Here is a 14,043-nt window from a genome sequence, read left to right as displayed (position 1 = left end):
CATAAAAAATTCTAAAATTATCATCTGTTAATAAATATTATACTTAGTTCTTAAAATGAATGCTTTTAATACTTTTATTTGTCTATTTTTCACTGATTATCAATGACATTACTCTGATACAGCCGTAATTCTTTATAAAAACTGATCAATTATGGAGCTTCAGCACTTGCAAAATTTAAGACATCTTTTTCTGTGTTCTGAGTTTCTACTTTTATCTTCATTTCCGTGCATAGATAATTCTTAAGGGTCAAAAGATTCAATAAGAAAATATTTTGCTCGTTACTATCTCCCTCTCCCCAAGGGAAAAAAAATATTAAGTTCTGAATCTTAGCTTTTCTTAGTATGCACACCTTTTTTTTTTTCACTTTTTTTTTTTTTTTACTAAAAATAAAATGTCGACAACAAACTGCCTAAATAAGAACAAGGCGCTAAGAAGAAATCAATACCACCTACGGAGTTCAGCTGTTAAGAAATCAAGCAGAAGCAGCCACTTTTTTATTCTAGGAAGTAGCTTGTTGCTTGTATTTTTTTATTTCGTTACTCAGGCGTCAAAAAAAATTGCGCTCGAGTACAAAATGACAAAAAAAAAAAAAAAAAAAGTTGTTGAAGAACAGTGAGGTAAAAAAACAACTGCTACTTCAACGTTGTTTGAAGAAGCGACACCTGATGGCATTTTCATTTCCTCTAGCGGAACATCATGCAAATGTCGTCTGCCGCATAAATGAGGCTTCCGGAAAACCAGAAGTGTGAGGGGAAAAGCGAGTTAAGAAAAAAAGAGACTAAAAAAAAGCAAAGCACGCTGTTAATTTCTCCCGTTAGTATTCGCCTGGGGGATCTTCCTTCGATATCAAAATTGACTTGTGATCAAGCACGAAAAAATAGAAATAAAAAAAAAATAAAATAAACGAAAAAATAGTTCTTGGAAATCGAGGTGACTTTCTTCGTCAGATTCAATCTACCTATCCATATAGCAGAAAATTCCAGTTTTTTTTTAGTGATTAATATGAAGAAGTAATTTCATTAACCTCTTCTTAATATGAAAAACATATCCGCGAATGACAATATTGATTTTATCTCTCTATCCATTTTTACGGCAATGAAAATAGTTTAACTTCGACAATTTGAATACACTACTGAAACAGACATTTTAATTCAAAAACAAAAGAACAAACAGATTTCATACATATAAAATGAAGTCTTAAATAAAGGCCATCCCTAATGATCTTTTAGTATAATAATCCAATGCCTTATAATGAAATGACACTGCATAACTAAGTACTTTTAGTAAAATTATTTTATTGAAACTACATTTGTAAATCCTCGCTTAGATTTTCGAGTACATGGGACGTCTTTAAAATCTTAGTATTAGACAAGAAAAGGCATGATTTGAAGAAAATACTTCATCTTACCTAAGCTTTCTATATATTATCTTTCTAGTAGTACATATGTTCAGGTACAAGAAGACAACTATTGGATGCTTCTGTAGAGCTCAGCTATGGAGCACTTTTTAATTTCCTCATTAAGCTTTCAGAAATTCTTCAAGAGCATTTCAAGGTGATTTCAGGGAATAGAGAATGGATTTCAGGTAAAAGTCTGGAGAATCTGAGAGATTTTTGTATAATTCATAATTGCTGTTTTATTTATCTAATTATTTCAATAAACTGTCTGATGGTAGTTACAGTGTTCATTATAATGCCATTAACGCCAGCTACTTTTGATTGATGCGTTTTAGATTAATATGCTGAATTTTTAATACTTCTTTGCAGAATATAGAGTTATTGACTACCCTTCAGTTAAGACATCTTTGTGAATTCCTTCTTTCCAAGTAACGAAGATTACTATGATAATCTTTATTATAACAGACTTCTGACAGCAAAATCGCTGTGATCAAGGCAAATTTTCTCCTATCCCAGCAAATGATTTTCGTTGTATCCCTGGGTTACCAACTTTTTTCAACAGTTACGATTTACTTAAACAACTGGTACTCCAATCAAATCAAACCTTAACACTTAGGAGTTCCTTCTATTCTGCTGTTCAGATCGAAGTTTGACTTTCACTAGGTATTACCTCATAACTTTGACAACAAATTTCTGGGTAATATCTTAACTCTTAGCTGACGTTAAACTTATGTACTGTCATGCGAAATGAGAGTCAACAATTTTTCAGAAGCTGTGTTTTAATATAATAATCTTTTGAGATTTTGGAAGACAATTACTCGTAGTTCATCCTCAACATTTTCCAGAATATCAAAACTGATTATAGTAAATAAGAACATTAAATCGTGCTAAACTTCTTTACCTTTGATAATAACATTAAATTGTATTAAAAGTTCTTTCCTTTGATCTGATTTTAAATATCTCTAATTATATTTTGCTTGTTCTATTCAAAAAATTGAGAAGAACAAATCTGTTCACGAAACTGTTCTTCTCGGCATCCAATCTTTGAATTCATAAGAGAACATGCACCGCATAAAATCAAGTAAATAATCCCTTTCAGTGTCTTCAATTAAAAAACTAAATTTCAGTTTTCTTCCTGATTAATATGCCTTTTATGAGAAAGGCAAGAGAAATTCTCTTGCGGTGATTTCAATTACGTAACATTTGGCTTCTAGCTACGATGATTCAAAAATTCAATTCTAAAATTTTGATTTTCAGCTATAGTGAATACATTAAGTTATAAGCTGCAGAAGTTACTTTTCCTCAGAATTAATCATTCGTTTTCCCATAGCTTTTGGCTTTTTTAAATGCATATTGTTATACATGCTTCAATTTTTTAACGAAAATCGCATGAAGTTATTCCTTGGAATATTACGTACTGCAATGGCAATAACTGTTACGTTCAAGATAAGATTATTACAGTTTTCTCTAGCTTACAGTTAATACGCTCGCTAACAACTAAGATAAAAATATGTATTGTATACACACATAAGAAGACTAAGAATTATAAGGCAATGCACTGGAATTGTGCTCTAGAAATAAAATTAGTATAAGCTTATATGACACTACTCTAAGATCTCATTCGAGTTTAAATGACAGTTAAAAGTTTAGCCATACATCTTTCATTTATGCCTCGTTTCATCACGTATTCGCTCAGTCAAGAGATCTATGCAGATTTGATGGGCAAGCGGGGCAGGATAGAATCGTAACTGCATGACTTGTAGTAGAAAGTCGTTTGGCTCTATTTCGGTTGCCGCCTTTGTCTTGCCTTAGAAAGCCTTTGCTTGAGTGCGATATACTGCAGGTTATTAATACAGGTGAGTAAACAAGTTTCGATTTATAATAGATTGCAGTCCCAAGTGGTACGGTAGCCTTGAATAGGAACTCTGATATTAAATCCAGTTGAACTGCGCATTTCAACAAATCTGCTGCACAGTCAAGAATTCTTGACTGTGCAGCAGATTCTTGACTTTGCAGCAGGCATTTTTGTTTTGTATTATTTTAGAGAGAATATTTTTGTATTACTTCAGATCCTTTTTGTGTTATTTCAGCGACATTTTGTTTTGTATTATTTTAACTCCGTTTGTTAGTTGATTCAGGCATTTAAATAGGCGGAAAGCTCTCTCAAATGTCATAATCCTATTTAAAAAACGTTTTTAAAAATATAACGTCAGCACCTGAAATGTAATATTCCTATTTCTGAGAATTCTGCAAACATATTTCCAAGCACAGAAAGATAAACAAGAAATATGTGCTAAAAATATTTTAAAATATTACTGATTTTTAGTTAAATTAAATTAATTATTTATAACATTATGACTAAATATACTCCTTTTCTCTAAGCAGCTTTCTGAAAATAATAATTGGAGACATTGATTTCAACATTTGGTGATATTAGTTTCGAAGGATTATAAATCGCACTTATTTCATATTCGTTAAAACAATAATTAGCACCTTCTCTTGAATGTATTGGGCTTTAATTAGCTATATGTCCCAGATGTATTATTGCGATTTTGTATGCATAATAGCGTAATTTCTATGCATTTCTAAATGTAAGTAGCACGAAATTATTTAAATTACTCGTAATATTATTTGAAATCCCCACCGATAAATATTTGTTGAATTTGCTAATGCTTCTTTTTCTCTTTTAGTTCCAAGTATAATTACTTTAACTGCTTAGAGACGGAATTAAAAGCATTTTTCATTTATTCACAGTCTAAAGGGACAGATAAAGTTTCAGTTGTAATGCTTAAGCCATTGCTGTGTATACGACTCGTCTTTTGAATCCGGTTTCAGTAGTTTTGGTATTTAACTTTTCATCGCTGCTAAAAAAAATTATAATTCTTTCCCAGAAGCGTAAATATGCCTTCTTATGAAAAATAAAGGAGAAGTCACGTTTCCTCAAAGACTATTTTTAATTGACTTTATTTGCTTAATTATTTACAGCCAATCGTTCGAGAGATTTCATCTTCAGAAAAGGAATATCTTCATGAGATCTAAGGTATTCTGACTCTAGCAAGAGGAAAACTGAGAGAAGATGACACGTTAAGAACAAATAATGATAATTGGCGTAGATTTTATTTTACCTGAAGAACTTTCAGAGATTCCACAGTTCTTTATAAAATTAAACCGAATTTGATTTACAACTGACTAACTTTCCAGATGAATATAAATGCTTGTCCTATCTTTAATTGTTAATATAAATATACAAAAGAAACACAACAGTATAAAAACGATTAAAGATTTATTTTGAATTTCAACTCGAAGTACAGAACTAAAACGATTATCAAAATTGATTTTCGCTTGCGAGATTGGCAGACAACGATACTATAAAATTTTTCATGCCAGAATTTTAAAATTAGCTCCTAACCACCTGGGCGTGTTATTCTAAAAATATGAACGAAAATTTTCAATCAGAGGAAAACTCGCCAACTGGTAGTAAAAGCGCGAACTATGGATAATCGCAGAAGAGCTTTGCTAAGACAGGTTGAATTTGCCAAACCACTTAACTTCTTTCCTAAGTTTAGATTTCATGGTCCTATTTAAAAGTCATTTGAATTACATATTCTTATATAATAAATAAAACAGTAGAAATGAAACTCAGATTTTGACATAAGTAACGTATTAAGAAATCTTGTATTTCTCTACTCCGCCGAGCATTTACTTTAATTGTTAAGGCATTTAGTAAGCGCTGTCTTTCACACTAGGGCTCACCAGTGGCCGAGTTGTAAAGTCGCTAAACACTGGTAGTTCGGTCCGATGTTCGAATCCGGTCGTTTTCGTGGTTTTCTCCATGTGTAAATTATATACGAGTCAGATTCCCCTAGAAAGACCTCCGCGAAGGCATCCCTTCCCTTAAGCAGACATCCCTCGAAGCCTTACCGTTATCACATAAAACACAACTGTTCATTTAATAATTAAATAATAAGGTTATTATAGCTTGTCATTGCTTCATATTAAAGCGAAAATTCGCTTGCCGGCTAGTAGGGTTTACAGACATAGCAGAACCCTACATATATTTCCAAGTACTTCGAGTATACATACTTCATTGATGTATTACGTGGGGCTAAAAGGGATGAATTGCTTTCAGAATGAGGGCAAAGGATTTTCTTGGAAAACAAAGCTGAGAATTACACTCGTTGAATGTGCTATAATGTTATGAAAAGATGGTGTTGGTGTATTTAATTATGGCAAAGCACACGAGGGCTATCTGCCTAAAGGGAGGGATGCCTTTCGTGGAGGACTTCCTAAGGGAAACTGGCTCGTATACACGTTACACATGGGGAAAACCACGAAAACGCCCATGCAGCCAGCCCGTTCGCGGGATTCGAACTTCAAACCGAACTACCAGTGTTCAGCGTCTTTACCGCTCGGCCGCTGGTGGGCTGTTATGAAAAGAGTGATCACAACATATAAAAAAGGCATTTCCCAAATCCCCATGTTAACAATTTACCTGACCACTACATATTTTTCAGTGATGTATTAAAACAAAATCGGATATAAATAATAGATCTTACCTGGTTCTTGGATCTTCTGAACTTCTAAAAAGAGTAATTGAAAATTACTTAGCTTTTAATCCTTTATTGACACATTATACGAAGAATAATTCACTTGACAAGACACATCTTACATATCCAACTACATTCAACTACATTCTAAAAAAAAGTAAATAAATCAGTTTTAAATTCAAGGGCTCACTAGTGCCCCATATCGGCTGAGTTTGCAGCTTGTATACAGCAAACGCCCCCAGTGGGACATTTCTTGTGTAGAAAAATGTTGTTAAGATGATTAGAAAATATCTTCTGAAAAATTGTTTTGAAAATAGCCTACATTAACATCATGAATATTGTGTACTAGATTTTTACTGAAAGTCAAATTATATGAGTTTGAACTATTCTAATATTTTGATTGTCACTTTCAAAGTCAACATGTAAAAGTTCCTTTTCTGGAGGAAAAAAAATTACCACAGAGTAATTTTAACATATATTTATTTCATAATGGTCAAGTTCTTTAGCAGTAGTTGCAAAAATAATTATAATTAAAGTAACAATAATTGTTATAATTATAGCGGGAATAGTAATAATAATAATAATTATTATTATATTTATAATTATAGTAGTAATAGTAATAATAATAATAATATTTATAATTATAGCAGTAACAGTAATAATAACAATTATAATATTTACAATTACAGTAGTAATAGTAATAATAATAATTATAATATTTATAATTATAGTTTAATAGTAATAATAATAATTATAATATTTATAATTATAGTTTAATAGTAATAATAATAATTATAATATTTATAATTATAGTTTAATAGTAATAATAATAATTATAATATTTATCATTATAGTGTAATAGTAATAATAATAATTATAGTATATTAAAAATACGTGATGCTCTATGCGTTTGCGAAGCGAAAACGGATAGCCGGCGCCTAAGAGGATAAATTAAATTCTTCTAATCTTTAAACTCAAGAGCTCTGCACTCATTTATGCTTTAACTAATTTGTATTCTTGTTGGAGCTGCCGAAAAAAGAAAAGGAAAGAATACCAAAATAATAAGATTAATTAAGTATGGGAGTTAAACTTCTTGTCTTTTAATTTTTCCATAACGAGCATAAAACTTTCCCATATATAACTATAAGAACCGCGAGGCCGTATTAAAAGTCAGATTTCTTTATTTCCTTAAAATTATTATTTCTTTTTATTTGACATGGCTAAAACATGAATATTTTTGTCTTTTAAAACACTTTTATGATTGCAAATGTCTGCGACCAATGATTGCGAAAGTAAAGGCCGGATAAGGACTTTTAAGCCGGATGAGAGATCTAGTTTGTCCTTGATTTTTTATGTATGGCAATTTTTATAAATAACAACAACATTTTTATGTTTCATCCCAGTAATTTATTTCTCTTCTTAATAATATTTATTTTCATGAAACTTATGATAACAGTTAAATATAAATGCTATTATTAACCTTTTCATTTAAATGTCGTTTGTATTCATTGGATAGATGCAAGTTATTTATCAATTTAATAATTTTAAAGGAAAATGCATTCATTGGTAACATTTTATTTCATATCTAGTTTTGCCAATAATAAAAGACAATTCTGTACTTGGATTTGGAAACCAAATGTATGAGAAACTTCTACTGTATAACAAAAATCCATTTTGGACAGGATTTACGCAAAATCCGTTCTTAGAGCGCGTCTACGTCGTGGAATGAGTAGCTATGCAAAATTTCAAGTCATTCGGATGCATAGTTTCGGAAATCTCGTGATGAGTCAGTGGTATTTCGCTTATATATATATACATATACCCGATCCCTCACCCTCATTAATTAAATAGGAGATGCACAACACTCGTCTGATAGTAACATGAGAGCAAGCCCACGAAATACATCGTGGCAAGAAGTGCAAGATTGCCCCTGTCGTTGACAAGAGGCTTGAGCAACAAGTGACATTCCGACTTCGCTCAGTTCCGCCCCCAATTTTGATGGAGAGCACCTCTGGGGAAAGGGTCCGAGGATCTCCCATCCCTCTTCCCCTACAACCAACCTCTCAAGAGAACTTTCGGCTAGCCGCATATTTATGCCCCATGGCGCACGGACATTATACATTTACAAACATCCATGCCTTCTCGGGGATTCGAGCTCGTGCCATCGGTACTGCAGTAGGCTCTCTTAACCATTATACGTTTGATGGCAAAATCGATTTTGAATCCATTTTATACTTCCTTTGTTTCGTACAATTAAGTTAAAAATTTTAAATGCATTTTCCTGAAAACAACGTCATTAGTTTTGTAGCCAAGATTTGCTGCAGCTACGTAGGCAACTGATTAGGTTAAGTTGCTTCGAATATTAAGTAACCCTGATAAGTTCTGTCTAGGATTTTTTATATATTATCAGCTCACTTAATCGAATAAAATTTCTAGTCATATTTAACTACTAATTTTGATTTCGATTAGAACTTAAGTAACAGAATAATTCATTATCTTGAAAGCTTAAATAATTGATAAATAATTTAATCCTAGTCCATTCCCTGAAATTCATAATGCAATTACATTTTGAGTAAATTAAGGTAATAATACTAGAACAGAAATAAAATTCTAAAAATCTAAATTATTATTTAACCTTGTAGAGACCTCAGGTATTTTTTGAAAGCAGGCAAGAAGAAAAATGAGCAATCGACTTCGCCGGGAATCAAAACACAGACCTCTAAAATACCGGCTCAGTGTACTGACCGAACAACGAAGGCACGCTAGGAAAGCGGGAGAAATACCTTATATACTCCCCCTTTTAAAGGGCGATTGGGGTTTTTAGGGGACCCAATCGCCAAATCCTGGGTGTGGAGAATCCTCATCCAACACCCTTTCAGTTCGGGCGCCACCATCGAGACATTAGGTATTTTGTGGAAGCAGATAAGCTGAAAAATGAGCAGTCGCCTTCACAGGGAATCGAACCACGGACCTCTGAAATACCGGCTCAGTATGCTGACCACTACACCACGAAGGCACGCTAGGAAGACGGGAGAAATACCTTATAACCAGACTATGACACATTTCGTATTATTCCCACAAGGAAATCCTATGCGGAAAAGTTCTGAGATACTAAGGCATTAAATAACAAACTTTTTTATTAAAGCTTTTAATCTACAAGAATGCGGATTTTTTCTATCAGCCAATAACAATTATAAGTGTTATCTAACACACTTTTATAAACAGTTAATATTATTGCACTAAATGTAGAATATTATCACTAATATAGAGTTTGAACTAAATATAAAGAAAATTAGAATTTTTATCTGGAGCTATTTAAAACAAAATTGTCATCTAGGAAATTTTCTGGAGCAGTCAAAAAAATAAATTTAACTTTTTGTTAAATAAAAGGTATTTACCTAGCCGGCTGACTGCATGGTAAATTTAAATTTTGCGATTTTTACATAATAGGAAAATATATTTATGTAACAGTTTTTCACTCGTTTTTTTTTAATGAACACGTGAACTGAATATTCTCTTTTAATTTAATAAATAAATGAATAGTGTCTGTTGTTCAATTCAGAAATTAGAACTTTAACGCTCTTAGCAAAAACTGTTAAAATCAAAACTTCAGAAACTAAAACTGTGTTCATTTTGACTTCTGACATTTAAAAATTTTGCTCGAAATGCTTTAAATGTCAGATGTCGGCATCTACAGCGACCCTCTAAAACTCAAAGAAGGAACTACCCTCTCTTTTTTCCCTCAAACACATTTTTTTCAAGCTCTAAGTAAATTATTAAGATCTTTAGGATTTAATTCTTCAAAGTGCATTATTCTTTTTAAAAATATAATATTTTAGCAATCCGTTTTTGTTTGGCTTGCGACTTTGTGTGTGGAAAAATATTTCATCCAGTATTTTTCTCTCTCCGAGAACTATCAACGTAGTCATCAAGGTACCACATTTACTGCTGCATTTAAATCTATATTAAATTTTAATAACATTTTGCAGTCAGAACTAACTTTACAAAGAATCATAGTATACCTTGATTAAATATTTCCGACCTACTAATAAAACATTCTGAACGCAAAAGAAATTGAAAACTCACCTAGTTATAACATGTTATGCAAAAATTCTTATTTTACTTCAAAATTTAGTATTTCTTAAGTTCACTGGGTAAAATTTCAAGGTTAATTCGCAGTATGAAACAAAGCAATGAAGGTATATGATTATGTATTTTAAATGAATGAAATGATGAGACTGGACTGGATAATGACTGGTTTCTTGAATGTGGAGAGTTTCGAAACAAGATTTTCTCATATCTGTTATTTTATAGGTGGTTTTTAAGAACAATTTCTTAATATTGTTATTTAAAATTCTGCTGTGCAAAAATTTAGGATTTATCATGTGAGATTAAATTTTAATGAAGCATATCAATGTGATTCAAACAATTAAGACTCAGAAGACGTAGTAAAAAACACAGAATTATAAAGAAAGGAACATAAATAAAATAATCATACATATTTATTTTCAGCATAATGTTTATTTGCTTTTGACTTAATTACTGGGAAACTTCGAATGAGTACCTGATATAGCATAATGTTATCATTTAATATCAAGCATGACAACTGTGCGTTTGGTCTTTTATTGTAAGCAGCAGGAATAAGAATATTTGGTGTCCAGTATTTAGAGAAAAATAAAAATATCGGTTTGCTGATGGTAAAAAATAATCAGTAAGAAATGTATAACTTCGATGTAAAACTGCAAGTTTATAAAAGCGTATTGACCTAAAGTGAAAGGGTTAGAATGTCTTAGTTATCTTTTCGTTACCATGGTATCCAAGAAGTTGTAATGAATCATGTCTTTGCACGATATTATTCCATACCTTTATTGGTACTTTCATGAGATATATCCATAATTAACAGAGTATAAATTACTTTTCGTTGGAGATACTAAGTTCTTTATTCTTATCGCAGCTCAAAGTTTCGTAAATAAGTAAACTCGGCTATTTTTTCCCCATTTTCCAACGAAACAAACTAAAAATCCAGCTATTAGTTTCCACATAAGCGATAGCACCCCTCACAAATTAACTCACGCAAAGCGATCTGGGTGCTTCAATTATCAACTTTGATTCTTAATTATCCTCGACGCCCCCCCCCCTTTTGAAGTGTAACGGCAAACTGTTTCTCGCCATTTCTTTTTTTCATTATTATTTTCCCTTCCCCCTTTCGTGGAGGTCTCGATATAAATATTCTTGTTGGTGGCTGCTGACCAGTTGCAAGATTCCCTTGGCCTGCGTGACGCCATTTCCGGGGTTGTTAATGGGAATGTTGGATGCCGCGACCCTCCTTGTCCTCTCGATCACGCACCCTCACGCGCGGCACGAGCTCACGCGAGATTTTCCCCGGTTGGCTGTCTAATCCTCATTAGCAGGCGGGATTTTTGACGGTTAAAGCGCTTCGGATATATTCCATTTGTCACAGAGAGCGAGCTCCGGGAGCAGATGGTCCCGGCGGCAAGAATTTTTCCGACGTTCTTACTTTTTTAAATGCCGCGAGGGGGGGCATTTGTTTTAAAGTGAATCAAGAGTTATATAGAAAGGAACCAGCTGTTGTCCCCAGGTGCGATCATTTTTGAATACTTACATAATTCTAAGGAATTCGTTGAATGAAGAAAAGCAATTTGCCAGTTAGCCACTCAACACATTACAAAATCATTCGCAGAACTGCTCGAATAACTGCTTATTTATTTCCTTGTCAGAGACTACTGAAATTCGTCTATTTTTTTCCCCTTTAAATAGGAATATTAATCAAACTAACAGAATTATCTAATTCATTTTACAAAATTTAATTTTTCTATTAAGTACAAAATTCCGTTAAAAAAAGTGTATATCCATACTAGTGTATATCATCCATATACTATCTAACAACATTTACTTTTCTTTTCATATTTTCAGTGTTCAGAAGAGAATTTTTATCGCTCATCAAAAACGCCATACAAGAAATTCAGATAATTCTATTCTTTATATTATCACTAGTATTAGATAAAAAAATTAAGGCATACTTTTTTCAGAAATTTATACAATTTAAAACAATATCCAACTGTCTGAAAGCTTTCAGCAATAAGCAGCTCTACATATATTTATTTAGATTATTCTAATAACAAGAGAAGCCTTGTTCAGAGTAGAAAAAGAGCAAGCTTTTTAAAAAACCTTCGAAAAATTATTTTCCTAACATAAATAGATGAATCTATTTGTAATTGGTTATTATGTCTAAACTTATTTCAATTACAGAAATTAAATAAAGACTTCATTTAGATGAGGCGAAGTATTTAAGATAGTAATGCAAAGAATCGAAAGGCAATTGCTACTTTTGCTTTGTTTCTGACTGCACATACCATGTACTCATATCGTAATACTGTTTTCTTGTAAAATATTAGAGGGAACATTCTAACGAGCATTTTTTTTCCTCTCAAATTCTGCGTTATAGCGTTTTTGCAAACTGAAACTGAATATTATAACAAGTGCTGGATTTCACGTACAGAATGTTAGGACAAAACATTCTGTACGTGAAATCCCGCACTTTTATAAACAACAGATGCACTTAAAAAATAAATAAAATAAAAACTTCTTTTAAACAAGAAGAATTTATACCAGGCAGTATTGACAATGAGAGAAGTAGATTAAGTTCGGTTATCTGAATATGTAAAAGCATTAGAAGGTCATCTTCCTAAGAGAAGGAAAGCCTTTTTGGGAGACTGGCTTGTATTTTACGTTACACACAGAGAAAATCCCGAAAAACAGCCATGCAGTCAGCTTGTTGGTCTGGTTTCGAACCCAGGTTGAACTACCAGCATTCAGTGGCCTTGACCATTAGTGCCATATATTGCTTCTAATATAATGCCACTAATAATCAATCTTTTGACCATTAGTGGCATTATATTAAGAGCAAAATTGCGATAAAATTAACGAAGAGGTGTGAGTGCCGAAACATAGAAAAATTAATCAAATACTCTGTGATCACTGATAACAGCAATTTCCTGCCGATTTATTTGTAGTCAGCATGCAGAATAGAAGGAAAGGGATGTATGAATCTAAAAAGTGATAGGTGAGCTGAGAACAAATGTAAGGTTTAACAAATGTAAGTAACTATAACATTAATTCGAAATGAGTGCAGGAGTAACTCGGGAAGACGATAAAAGACGTCGTGTTTTGCCCTGCTGTATTTCACTGCGTTACCAGCAGTTGTTAATTCGCTTGTATTTTGGAGCTTAAATGGTGTTTTTCCGTGAAAATCACGATACCAGATTAGTTGATGTGTGACAAAAGAGTCATCTGAGAACATATTGATACACCATACTATATTTTTTTACAGGCATTTGCAAATTAAATAGTTTAGAAACCATAAATACATGTTCTAATAGTTGAAACCAAAATAAGATTTTAACAAATAAGAAGCAATTTAAACTGAAGAGAAACCTCTGTCTCTAAAAAATTTAAATTTTACTTTATAATGAGACTTCTAGTGAAGCTAAACAAATATTTTGACCTTGAGATCAATCAAGAAATATAATCGCAAAATTCATTATCATACGTTTTAGAGTTAGTCAAGATGAAGAAGCTGTAGAAACATTAGCTATTTTTTGAAAGCAGGTAAGATGAAAAATATGCAACGCCTTCGCCGGGAATCGAACCACGGACCTCTGGAATACAAGCCCAACATGCAAACCACTACACCACGAAGGCATGCCAGGAATGCGGGAGAAATACCTAATCTACTGCCCCCTTTTAAAGGGTGACTGGGGATTTTAGGGAAACTAGTCGCCAAATCCTGGCTGAGGAGAATCATCATCCGACACCCTTTTAGTTCAGACGCCACTGTAGAGACATTAGATATTTTTTGGAAGCAGGCAAGATAAAAATATGCAACGGCTTCGCCGGGAACCGAACCGCGGACCTCTGGTATACGCGCCCAGCTTGCAGATCACCACACTACGAAGGCATGCCAAAAAGGCGGGTGAAATACCTTAAAAAGTAATATAAAAATTTAAAAGTAATTAGAAGACCTAAAGCCTTTTTTAACAAAATGAAGCGTCAACTTTTCCAAATGCATCAAAACAAAG

At 32.7% G+C, this 14,043-nt stretch overlaps 1 non-coding gene across 1 annotated transcript; it reads right to left on the bottom strand.

Moving 5' to 3' along the window:
* Nucleotides 1–13,593: 13,593 nt before the first annotated feature.
* Nucleotides 13,594–13,666, bottom strand: TRNAT-UGU (transfer RNA threonine (anticodon UGU)). The gene has a single exon. It is a non-coding gene; the product is annotated as a tRNA-Thr (tRNA).
* Nucleotides 13,667–14,043: the final 377 nt, after the last annotated feature.

Source organism: Stegodyphus dumicola, chromosome 9, assembly GCF_044657685.1.
Source record: "Stegodyphus dumicola isolate Sdum_Otavi_A_Nest chromosome 9, ASM4465768v1".
Taxonomy (NCBI): domain Eukaryota; kingdom Metazoa; phylum Arthropoda; class Arachnida; order Araneae; family Eresidae; genus Stegodyphus; species Stegodyphus dumicola.
Note: the sequence above shows the minus strand (reverse complement) of the source record. Positions and strands in the feature narration are given on the sequence as shown.